Source organism: Chrysemys picta, chromosome 2 (genome assembly GCF_011386835.1).
Source record: "Chrysemys picta bellii isolate R12L10 chromosome 2, ASM1138683v2, whole genome shotgun sequence".
In the NCBI taxonomy this organism is placed as follows: domain Eukaryota; kingdom Metazoa; phylum Chordata; order Testudines; family Emydidae; genus Chrysemys; species Chrysemys picta.
The window spans coordinates 154,280,582-154,294,234 of NC_088792.1; positions in this window are offsets into that span (position 1 = coordinate 154,280,582).

A 13,653-nucleotide genomic window follows, 5' to 3' on the forward strand; every position below is an offset into this window, starting at 1 on the left:
TCTCAAGGCTTCCCAGGGAGGGAATGGTGGCAGCGGGACCAGAGCTAAGCTGGTAGTTAAGCTTAGAAGTTTTCATGCAGGCCCCTACATTTGTACCCTAAAGTTCAAAGTGGGGATACAGCCTTGACAGGCACCGATTGCCAGATTTTCAAGAGCCCGGCACCCAACAAACATAAAACGAAGCTATAACAAGCTCCAGTGGCTGAAAGTTGAAGCTAGATGAATAAGGCGTTTGTTTAATAGTGAGGGTTGAAACAACTTCCCAAGGGTCGTGGTGGATTCTCCATCACTGGCCATTTTAAATTCAGGGTTGGATGCTCTACTAAAAGATATGCTCTAATTCACAAGGAATTATTTTGGGAAGTCCTATAGCCTGTGTTACGCAGGAAGTCTGATTACATGATCACAGGGGTCCCTTCTGGCTTTAGAATCTATGAAAGCTGGTTTTATGTGTATGCATAGTGCCTAGCACAATGGAGCCTGATCTTGGTTGGAGCATCTAGGCACTAGCGTAAGGCAAATAATAACATAGAAGTCAGTATGGAATCCATTGGGATTTTACCCTGCATGTTCTATAGATGCAAACGTTTCAAGAAATCTCTTTTCCTGAGAGTCACGTGCAACTATAGCATAGAAAAGTTTTCATGCAAACACTTTTTCCACCAAAAAGACATAAAATAAGAAAATTTGAATAAATTCACCAAAGGCACCGAAGGAGTATGGTTCTTCTAAGCAATAACTTTAATGGAATGGGCTTTGTACATGGTGATAAACATCCCCACAACTTCCCAAAGAGCTGAGCAAGGGTCATAGCACAAGGTGTTTATCACTGCGAGAAATCATTAGTGCCGAGAAGACAGATTCGGAGGCATTTGAATTGTCGCTATCAAATGTCATCTTTGAAATAAAAATGTAAATTTCACAAGTATCTGTCGCCTCTTTGTTATAATTTAATTGTCATAGCGAGCGCTTCTTTTTTAGCTGCAAGATGCTGCTCTCAGCAAATCAGGAGGGGAGACAATTACCAGCTGCCGGCTTCTCAACTCCAAGGAAATGCTGCAGCTTTTGGGGTTAACAGGCAATGAAGTGACATTCTGTCCTGCAATAGGCTGAAGAAACCTACTGGTCAGGATAGCTCAGTTAGGTTCCTGGAGAACAGCAGACTTAGGGAGCATCGTTATCTCTTGATATAACCCATCTCTGATATGCCTTATTGCTTAGCCCGGGTCTATGCTACAGAGTTAGGTCAAAGCAATGCAGCTTTCATCGATCTAACTCTGTACGTGTCTACACTAAAATTTTGCTCCCACCACTGTAACTCGCCCACTACACCGACTTAATAACTCCATCTCCACAAGAAGCGTAGAGTCAATGTCAACGTAGTTTGGTTGATGCCATTTCAGTGCAGGCACTGTGTTGCTTGCATCGACTGTTGCTGGCTTTCAGAAGCCATCCCACAGAGCGCCACACTGATAGTTCAAACGCTGCGAGGCTTCCTGGTGAGGATGTGCACCGCTGACATAAGAAGCAAAGTGTAGACACGCACAAGCAATGTAATTACTCTGGCGGCTGTATGCAGATGTAAGTTAGGTTGACTTGATTTTGTAGTGTAGACATGCAGTTAGATGCTGTTTGTAGAGGCAGATGATAAATGTAAATGTTCTCTCTGAAGGTGTTTTTTCAGGGTGGTAGGGAAGGTAAGGAAAGCGCCATCTAGGACAAAGGTCCATCTAGCCCAGTGTCCTGTCTTCTGAGCGTGGCCAATGCCGAGTGCCCCAGAGGGGATGAACAGAACAGGCAATCATCAAGTGATCCATCCCTGTTGCCCAATCCCAACTTCTGGCAAACAGAGGCTAGGGACACCATCCCTGCCCATCCTGGCTAATAGTAATTGATGAACCCATCCTCTATGAATTTATCTAGTTTTTTGAACCTTTGTGAAGGAGCAGAGAGACGGCTGCCAGACACAGCAGGGGTTAAAGAAAACCAGCTAGCCCCGCCCTATTATACCTGCAGCCAATGCCAGGCCTTGAAGGGGGAGAAAAGAAGGGAGCCTGGCTCAGTCAGGGGCTGACTGGTGAAGAGGCAGGAGCTCTCTGTGTGCCTGAAGGCACAGACGCAACCTGCCTGCCAATACAGCCACTGGAAGCAAGTAAGTCTTCCCTTGCCAAGGGGAATCTACTGCCAAGCCCCAACTGTGGGGAAACTGGACTAGCAAAGCCATGCCCCAAACTAAAGGACTTACATAAGGAACAGCTCAGACAACAGGTCCTGAGTCCCTCCCTCACAGCTGGGAGCAAGATCCATCTCCCCGTCTAGGGATGTGAGTGGCCCAGGACTCTGAGCCAAGACCTGAGGGAAGGTAGGACAGCTTCCCCTCCAGACCATAACCAACGGTCTAGCTGCTAGGCTGCCCAGCCACTGAAGGCCCTATCACAACCCTGTTATAGTCTTGGCCTTCACAACATCCTCTGGCAAGGAGTTCCACAGGTTGACTGTATGTTGTGTGAAGAAATACTTCCTTTTGTTTGTTTTAAACCTGCTACCTATTAATTTCATTTAGTGACCCCTCCTTCTTGTGCTATGAGAAGGAGTAAATAACACTTCCTTATTTACATTCTCCATACCAGTCATGATTTTTATAGACCCCTATCATATCCCTCCTTAGTCATCTCTTTCACAAGCTGAAAAGTCCTAGTCTTATTAATCTCTCCTCTTATGGAATCCGTTCCATACCCCTAATCATTTTTGTTGCCCCTTTCTGAACCTTTTCTAACCCCAATATATCATTTTTGAGATGGGGCAACCAGATCTGCATAGAGTATTCAAGATGTGGGTGTACTATGGATTTATATAGAAGCAATATGATATTTTCTGTCTTATTATCTGTCCCTTTTCTAATGATTCCCAACATTCTGTTCACCTTTTTGACTGCTGCTGCACATTGAGTGGATGTTTTCAGAGAACTATCCACAACGACTCCAAGATATCTCTCGTGAGTGGTAACAGCTAATTTAGACCCCATCATTGTCGTTACAGTGGTTGATTACCTTCACTGTATTCCTAGTTTGAATTTGTCTAGTTTCAATTTTCAGCCATTAGAACATGTTCTACCTTTGTCTGCTAGACTGAAGAGCCTGTTAATAATTTTTTGTTCTTCATGTAGGTACTTATAAACTGTGACCAAGTCACCACTATTCTCTGTCAATCTCTCAAAACACACACAAATAAATTATACAGGCTTATCAATGCTTCATTTTTTACTCTTTTTTCTATAGTAAATGTAAGGGGGGGATGCAGAAATGTTTAACCTTGAATAAGGGGTGGCCAACTTGAAAAGGCTGAGAAACACTGATCTACACCATCAACACACACTTCCATCAAGAGGAGCTGAGAGATTCTACAAGAATGCACTTCACCACATGATGCCATTATATCAAGTAAAAATATTTGTGCTTAAAGCTCACACAAAATGATAATGTATCAGAGATTTGTTGTCTTATTTCTAAACTTCAGAATGCTGCTGTGATGTGGCTTTTCTCTTAGGAGAAGCTGCACTCAGAAATGTGTGTGATGCTATTGATTTCAAGATCCCTATTTTTAATCAAGGTTGCTAAATCCTTTCCTTTAGTTTACATTTTAAGCCTTTGGGTTCAATATGGGACTACTCCTTAGTCATTCATTGCTGGATTTTGTATTGTATTCCTCTGGCAGCAAAATCATTGAGAATCAACATTTTTTTAAAAGGAGTCCTGTCTTACAAACCTAGTTTAATCAAATTGTGCAATTGAAGTTTGTCAGAAGCTAGAAATTTAAAGAAGCGGTGTTGAGAGCTGTATAATCTGGCAGCACTGCACTATAATAACTTTACTGAGCCTGCCAATTTATGAAAAATGTTACATACTCCTCTGTCAGTCACTTTATATTAGTTACCTTTATATACTACCATATATATTATGTCATAAAAGGTGGATTCTGTGTTTTTAAATGCAAAACTGGATTGTATGAACTCCAGTGTAAACGCAGAGTAACTCAAGTCAAGTTCTCTGGTGTAACTAAGATCAGAATTTTCAAACTTTTGGCTCCTCAATAAACAGTTGCACTGTTCTTTCTCTTTCCCTGATCTGCCCCTTTTCTTATATTTATCTGCAAGAGCTATAGGGAGCAAAATGAATAATTGACTATAATTTGATCAAAATCAGTTGTTTTGCCCCCACACTAAATCATAATTACAACGTTCACATTTGCTTGAGCAATGGAAAGGATTTTCACTGCTGAAATATTTGTCTTTCAGGGAACCTTGTAGGTGTTGAGGTGCGGGGGAGGCTGAAAAAAACCCTGTCTAGTTTGTATTTGTTATCTTCTGACATTTGCAGCAGACTATGCTAACTGAATGGATTATGGAAATGAAGCCAAACAACTAGCAATAAATGTGTTATGCATAAAAGTGTGTAAGTGGCACCTGGCAGAAGTCAAGTGACAAAGTATAATAAATATCTGACATGTCCTGTAAATATGTGACACTCAATCAAAATCCATTTGAGTCACAAAACGCCGAAGGCATTGTAAAGTTTAATGGCACCATTTCAATCTCACCCATTTGCTTATGATGTTTTATTATTAGGATCTTTCAGTTATAGATTTTCAACCTCTAGATTCACAATTTAAAACATGAGGCTTCAAAAATTGTATCAAAGGACTGACTACTACGGACATGAAAAGTAGAGTTAGTCTCTTGGTATTTATAATTTTCCATCCTTTTGGCACAGCCACAATTTGAGCTGAAAGCTTTCCAATCAATCAGCGTCCCTAGGAATATAAGAAAAAGTTGTAAACGCTCTAGCCACCATGTAAGTATTGTGTGAAATATTGAAGGTAGAGTTTATAAATAAGGAGAGACACAGAGGACATTGAGGAAGAAATAAAACCGGAGGCAACAAGCTCACGACTCAGGAACGGAGTAGTTCCAATGCTGGAACCAACCCAGTGGTCCAGTGTCCAGTCACTGACTGAAGAATGTTGTTGGAGGCAATTTTTAGATAATTTATCTCCAGGGAAAATTTTCTTAATCCAAAGTAGCCACAGATTGGCTCCTGTCATATGGCGGGATGACTCTTAAGAGGGGTGTTGGGTTTAGCCTCAGCCTGTGACAGCTGCCTCCCAACTGGTTGGCCAAAAGGCCAACAAGTGACTCGTTTATGGGAGAAAATTGTAAGAAAGTTCTTACAGGAGAGCCTGGGTCTGGGAAAGGACTCAGAAGGAGAAGCTCGCTACACCAGCGAAGGGAAAAGACCTGGCTGGGGATATCAATGACAGCAGTAGAAGCCCTCTAAAGCTATGTCTCCACTGCTGTCAGAGGTGTGACTGCAACACATAGAATCATAGAATCATAGAATATCAGAGTTGGAAGGGACCTCAAGAGGTCATCTAGTCCAACCCCCTGCTCAAAGCAGGACCAATTCCCAGCTAAATCATCCCAGCCAGGGCTTTGTCAAGCCGGGCCTTAAAAACCGCCAAGGAAGGAGACTCCACCACCTCCCTAGGTAATGCATTCCAGTGTTTCACCACCCTCCTAGTGAAATAGTTTTTCCTGATATCCAACCTGGACCTCCCGCACTGCAACTTGAGACCATTGCTCCTTGTTCTGTCATCTGCCACCACTGAGAACAGCCGAGCTCCATCCTCTTTGGAACCCCCCTTCAGGTAGTTGAAGGCTGCTATCAAATCCCCCCTCATTCTTCTCTTCTGGAGACTAAACAATCCCAGTTCCCTCAGCCTCTCCTCATAAGTCATGTGCTCCAGACCCCTAATCATTTTTGTTGCCCTCCGCTGGACTCTTTCCAATTTTTCCACATCCTTCTTGTAGTGTGGGGCCCAAAACTGGACACAGTATTCCAGATGAGGCCTCACCAATGTCGAATAAAGGGGAACGATCACGTTCCTCGATCTGCTGGCAATGCCCCTACTTATACAGCCCAAAATGCCGTTAGCCTTCTTGGCAACAAGAGCACACTGTTGACTCATACCCAGCTTCTCGTCCACTGTGACCCCTAGGTCCTTTTCTGCAGAACTGCTACCTAGCCATTCGGTCCCTAGTCTGTAGCAGTGCATGGGATTCGTCCGTCCTAAGTGCAGGACTCTGCACTTGTCCTTGTTGAACCTCATCAGGTTTTTTTCGGCCCAGTCCTCTAATTTGTCTAGGTCTCTCTGTATCCGATCCCTACCCTCTAGTGTATCTACCACGCCTCCTAGTTTAGTGTCATCTGCAAACTTGCTGAGAGTGCAGTCCACACCATCCTCCAGATCATTAATAAAGATATTAAACAAAACCGGCCCCAGGACCGACCCTTGGGGCACTCCGCTTGAAACCGGCTGCCAACTAGACATGGAGCCATTGATCACTACCCGTTGAGCCCAACGATCTAGCCAGCTTTCTATCCACCTTACAGTCCATTCATCCAGCCCATACTTCTTTAACTTGGCGGCAAGAATACTGTGGGAGACCGTATCAAAAGCTTTGCTAAAGTCAAGGAATAACACATCCACTGCTTTCCCCTCATCCAGTTATCTCATCATAGAAGGCAATTAGGTTAGTCAGGCATGACTTCCCCTTCGTGAATCCATGCTGACTGTTCCTGATCACTTTCCTCTCCTCTAAATGTTTCATAATTGATTCCTTGAGGACCTGCTCCATGATTTTTCCAGGGACTGAGGTGAGGCTGACTGGCCTGTAGTTCCCCGGATCCTCCTTCTTCCCTTTTTTAAAGATGGGCACTACATTAGCCTTTTTCCAGTCATCTGGGACCTCCCCCGATCGCCATGAGTTTTCAAAAATAATGGCTAATGGCTCTGCAATCTCACCCGCCAACTCCTTTAGCACCCTCGGATGCAGCGCATCCGGCCCCATGGACTTGTGCACGTCCAGTTTTTCTAAATAGTCCCGAACCACTTCTTTCTCCACAGAGGGTTGGTCACCTTCTCCCCATGCTGTACTGCCCAGTGCAGCAGTCTGGGAGCTGACCTTGTGCGTGAAGACGGAGGCAAAAAAATCATTGAGTACATTAGCTTTTTCCCCATCCTCGGTCACTAGGTTGCCTCCCTCATTCAGTAAGGGGCCCACACTTTCCTTGATTTTCTTCTTGTTGCTAACATACCTGAAGAAACCCTTCTTGTTACTCTTAACATCTCTTGCTAACTGCAACTCCAAGTGTGATTTCACATGTATGTAGACATAACCCAAGCTAGCTTTAATCTAGTTCATTGCTATTGTTCAAACTAGCTAGATTAAAGATAGCTTGGGTTATGTCTACATACATGTGTTGCAGCCTCAACTCTGATTGCAGTGTAGACTTAACTTAAGGGAGACCCCTTTGGGAGGGGCCAGGTGGCAGGACCTGGTTCGTGTGTATTGACTGATGCTGAACTATGATTGTGTTTGAACAATAAATGCATTCCCGAGAAAAGGAATTAAAATAACACTGATGGGAACTTCAGTTGAGGAACAAGCTGGTGAGTTGGTCTGTCAGCTTACACAAGAGTGGGGAAATGGAAGCAGAGACAGGATCTGACACTGGGTTGGGGGAGATCCTGCTACATGTCCTAGCTACAACTCCTTTAAAAATGTTTGTTTACTTTCTCAATATTAACTATTATACCTCTGGATATTCTCATTATCCCTCGAAATGCCCCACTTTAAAAAAAAAACAATCCTGTTCATCTCTTGGCAATGAGTTCCACAGGCTGTGCGCTCTGCATTAAAAATAATTCCACTGATCCATGTTGAATGTAACTGAATATCCCTTGGTCCATTCCACTCATCACTGAAGAGTCTAACTATTGTGGAAGGAGGATGCCAGGTGGGAATATCTGTGGGACCTGGTCTTATATTATTACTTGTGGATGTTTGTAAGGTCATCTTCCTTGCAGGTCCTCTCTGCTGATTTTAAATGAGGATAACGACTCTCAATGAGACGAGCAGCATAAAATCCATGTACCACTTAAGCTTTATTTTGAATGCACAGGGCTCAATTTTACCCCAGACTCCCATTGAGAATCTTACCTATGTAACGGGAGGATCAAGCCACAGAGATGCCCCAGCTATTGTCAGCTTCCTCCTAAGTGTACTTTTCATGTGTCATGCTGTTATGATTCCAAACCAGGTCTCTCTATTTATTTACTGTAGCCCAGCATTCTATGCAAATGATTAGGAGGAGACTAGTCCACAAAAGCCATGTCACTGATCTCAAATTACCCCTGGAAATATTGTTTTATGCTGTGTGACGCTGTTACATATGCTGGTTGCTTTGGTGGTGGTATCCTATATAAGTAATCCTTTCAAAGAACGTCTTTTTAAATGCCAAGGTCTTTTGATCATTTTAAAAATTCTCTCCCATCTTTTTTTTTGTTTTTTTAATGCTGGGTTTTTTCAAAGGGGTTTAAGGGAGTTAGGCACCCAGTACCCACTGAATGTCAATGGGAGTTAGACCTCTCTGAAAATCCAAGCCTTCATTTCATTAGTGCCTCTCCATCATTTGCATGGCTTCTTTCTAGATGCTTAAGCGGTAGTATTGTGCTCAGCTGCACTGCTGTCAGTCTGGAATAAGACTTCTGCAGTCAATGGAGTTTCTTCAGACTGGTACCAGTCTAGCCAAGTCTCACAATTTTATCACAAGTCTCATGCTATTTGTATCTCAACGGACTAGCTCCTGGTGTCAGGTGATTACAGCAGAATCTCAGATTTTTGTTTAAAAACAAAATTAAGTTTCTAGCCCTCATGCCTGGGCAGAGCGCTGGAAAACATGAACACCAGAAGGCAAATACAAAGAACCACAAAAATATTATCTTTAAAATCTTGATTACTAAGCCAGTCTTATGGTTTTTGGAGGGAAGGGGCTGAAGGGAGAATGACTCATGATACTTTGGTTGTCAGTATGGTACCTGAGGGCAGTACTGACTGTCTCATTCCAGTCTTTATTTGCCTACATCACTTTACTGGCACCTTGGCTGGAATAGCGGGAATCACAGATCAGTAATAGGTTTCATTAGAAGAGTCCTGTGGGGAGCCTTTCAGTGCACTACACTTGGTTCTAACCAGTGCAATTAATTTGCCTTTTCCACAGGTAATCTAGTTCCATAACAGCAATAATAAAAAGTAAACTGATCCTTATTATTTTCAAGGCTAATCTAGAAAAAAACAGCCATAATGGGGCAGGTTCACCATTGGTGTAACCTTTGGAAGTGAGTGGAGTTGTTATATGGGGGCTGAATTTGGCCCAATGTCATTTAATTTGAACAAATAATAAAACCTGATTGGTCATTCTATATACGTGGTTATTCCTGAACAATTATGTATGTGTTTGTCCTCCTTCTATTTGTGAAATGTCAAGTTGGATCTTACATTTTTTCAGCAATAGATGCTTATTGTCAAGGTAATTAAGCTGACTGCAAAGACTACATTTTAATGAAGTTTGCAGGCTTGATTATTTCTAGTTGATCATTAAGGGCTCTCTGTCCCAGCCCAGTTCCCAGTGGAGAGTTGTCCATGTCACAGAGCCCACCATCCCATTTGGCACTAATTGGCCCCTTGTTGCAGTGGCAGCACGTATGTGGTCCAGGAGGCTGAAACTAGCTCCAAACAAATGCTCATTAGCCGTGGCTGGGGTTGGCTTTAGGGATCCTTCAGAAGTGAGGCTGAGGACAGTGCTAAGCAATGCAGTGCAGAACAGTAAGCCACTTCTACATACATTCAGCTTGTGTAAACACCAAGGGCCAGACCCTTGGTCACATTTTAGCTGCATTGCTCCAATCTCACACAAAGCAGCCGTCGGTCCCCATGTGCGGTAAAGTTATTGGAGTAGCTGTATGGCAATAATCCCTCCCCTGTCCTGCAGTCTCGAGCACAGCAAACATAACCTCTGTGCTCCCACAATCCCTTGCTGTTTGTCCACAGTTCCAGCTGCTATCACTCCCTTTGATTCTTGACATATTTATCCCAGCAGGCCTCCAACGTGTCCGGGGAGAAAAAAGTCTGCTGAACGACTTTCAGTCTTAAGTGAATGGTGGATTTATTGGTGGCTACGTATGTTATTTTTTATAGGGAGTTTCTAGCTTGGCTCCCTACTTTCCTTAGTTCATCCAGTGAATGAGTGATAGGTGAGAGGATACTGGATCAAGTAAATGTTGCCCTTGACTAGGGAGAAAAATCATATTAGAGAGAGAGATTAGGTTTATTTAATACAATTCAGGACAGAGTTATCCTAGGAAATCCCCACATTTATATTTTTTTATTCTTCGGGATCTAAAAACTATCATTGACGGGAGGGGGGGGGAATTGACATGAGAGGTTCATCCTGCATGAGGAATCGCTGGAGGGTTATGGTTTAAGTGGTTTTACGATGTGCATGTAGTTGGAAAGCCATTTATTTAAACCAGGTGTCTGTGATTTAGGTATACAGTGGAGTGTGGGGGCATAGAAATATTCCCTATTCTAATCTACCTATGTCCTAGCTACAGATTGTATTTTTCTTCTTCTAAATAGTTTCCAAAGGGTCTGCAGCCTTATCCTTTACTACACAGGGCAGTGATTTTGCAAAGCGCACTTAGCTTTAACTTTTTTTGCATATGCTTAAGAGCTTTGTTGAATAGGGAATGACCGAAGCATGCACTCAGGTGCTTTGCTGAATCAAGGCCTATATTCTGATATGCCATTCACCTAATTGCTCAGTTTCTGGACCTTTCTGCAGTTTCCTTGCTTTCCAGGAATTTCACAAATCACTGCTTGATGTGCTGAAGTGTGGAATTTGGGTGTATCTTTCCCCATTCCTGTATTTAGATTAAATGGTTTGAGCATTGGCCTGCTAAACCCAGGGTTGGGAGTTCAATCATTGAAGGGGCCATTTAGGGATCTGGGGCAAAAATCTATCTGGGGATTAGTCCTGCTTTGACCAGGAGACTGGACTAGATGACCTCCCAAGGTTCATTCCAACCCTGATATTCTATGGGTACAGCTATACTTACCTACGGGTTCGGCGGTAAGCAGTCGATCTTCTGGGATCGATTTATCGCATCTTGTCTAGAAGCGATAAATTGATCCCGGAAGTGCTCGCCGTCGACGCTGGTACTCCTGCTCCGCAAGAGGAGTACATGGAGTCAACGGGGGAGCCTGCCTGCCGCGTGTGGACCCGCGGTAAGTACTTTATAGTTCGAACTAAGGTACTTCGACTTCAGCTACGTTATTCACGTAGCTGAAGTTGCGTATTTTAGTTTGAACGGGGGGGTTAGTGTGGACCAGCCCTATGATTCTAAATATTAAAAACTTAAACAAGTGGTTAGGTGATATAGGAGAGAGGCTATGGACCTGAAGTAATAGTGACTTCAGTGGAACCACTCGTAAAGTACCATTAAGCCTACTTAAAGGTCTCAGAACCTGGCATCAGGAGATTGTTAGACATAGATCCATTGCATAGCATCTTGGACTCTCCTGTTCATTTGCTATTTTGGCGTGTGTGTGTGTGTGTGTGTGTGTGTGTATATATATATATAATATACATTTTTTTTCTGCATATGCTGCCATTCATTAAGTTAATTATAAAGAAAACTTCATCAACTCAAAACAACTAGTGGATCTAGCGATGAGTTTTTTTTTTTTTTTTTAATATATTTTACAGCTCCTAGCGGCTGGATTTATTACTGAAAAACTCCACTATTAACATGAGCCATTGCCCTTATTTTAACCACGTATGCTGATAAATCATCCTTTCCATCATTCTGTGCTTTACAGTGATACAACTTTATACTGAACTGAGTAATATGCAGCCAATACATTAATGCAATTCCAAGGGGAAATTGTATAGAAAAGGTGGGCAGAGGGTTAGAATAGACATATTTTGATTATTAAGGCTTTACGTTTTCTCCTTTGTTTGACATTGCTTTTTTGTTTATTTTTTTTTCTTATTTGATTATTTAATGTGTTAGGGCCTAAAGCAAACCTCACTGAAATCAATGAGATCAGATCTTAAATTCCTAGTTTGACAAACTTCAAATTGTGCACCCCTCGATTGTGTTTATGGATTAAAATACTCCTTTACCATAGCTTCATTTAGGTTGCTCTTGTTCAAACTTGAGAGACTAAACTTAGGCACCTATATTTACATTGAGGCACCTATCATGGGATTTTCAAGAGCCTCCAGCAGTGGTTGAATTCTGCTCCCATTAACTTCAATAGGAGTCTACTGTTGATTTCAGTGTCAACACAGTTAGGCTGCGCTACTCAATGCTTCTAACACCCCACTGCTAAACAAAAGTGGCCTGATTCTTAGAGCTTCTGAACAGCAGCAGATCACATTAATGCTATACGATCCTAATCTCATCTACATTACTTTCTCTAACCAGGAAGCAGAGTCATGCCATGTGACCTACATTTCCAATGGAAACTAACCCGGCACAGCTCAAATTTCATCTACTTTCAACAAACTGCTTGAGCTCCATGTGCAGACCAAGTGTGATTCATATAAACTATTTGATGAATAAATCTGAGGCAATGCCACTTGCAGATAGCTGGGCAATTCATTTTAGAATTAGGCAAATTACTTGCATGAATTATTCATTCTGTTCAGCCAGTGAGAAGGAAGTTGTTAAACTAAGATGCCTGTACAATGCCAAAGTGGTATAAATAAGAATCAGGCTTGTTAAAAGCTCACAATCACTTTTCAAGGTAGAACCATATTTTAAACTGGCTTTATTAATATTGAACATATTCTAGAACAACCTTTTTATAAAGTTTTAATTATTTCTTTGCTTTCTTTTCCTTTTAGCCCTTTCAATTGCTAGTTTATTTTATCCTGCTCCTTCTGCCGAACTTACCTTTAAGCCAAAGTCCAATACATACCGTGATCTGTTTTTTTTTTAATTAAAATTTGTAGTTTTTTCTTCACCAGTTCCAATGGGATCACATTTCATGTTCTGAGTCCACACTGACCTGTGATATATCATATTGCCATGGAGATATATATCACCATAGCAACTTGTACTTTCCTTAAGCACAGCAGTAAAGATGGAACAAAATAAGGAAGCTTTGCTGAAGTAAAACAGCAAAATCTCAGTATGCCAGTACTCTACTATCAGAAAGGATGCCAGGAATTCTTCTGGTCTAACATGTTCCTTCTTCAGTTTAATAATAATTTAGTGTTTAGAAAGCACTTTGGGGTGCTTGAATGAAAGTATTATTGGTGGTAAGTAAACAGTCTAATGATCTGTGTTTAGATCTAACTGTGCGGTAGGTAAGTATTATCAGTAGTAGATATGGGCCCAAGCTGCTATCTTGATTCAGGCTTCCTCACAAGATTTGGAGGTGTTTGTATCTGGGATTTTGGTTAATGCCCTTCACTTATCATCGTTCTTATTAGAGAGATGGGGAAAATGAGCCACAAAGAACTTGCCCACAGCTATAGATAGCCAGTGTCAGAGATGGGACTAGATCTCAGGACTTCCTTGTGCTCAGATCTCTCTCCCTGGTAAGGAGGTAGGGCTGGCTGGAAAACAAGAACTCTGTTTTGTGAAAAAAATCGAGGCTTCAAATTTGTTTCCATATCAAAATGAAACAAAGACTCTTCTCGAGAGAGAGAGAAACCAACTGACCAACCAACCAAACTGGCC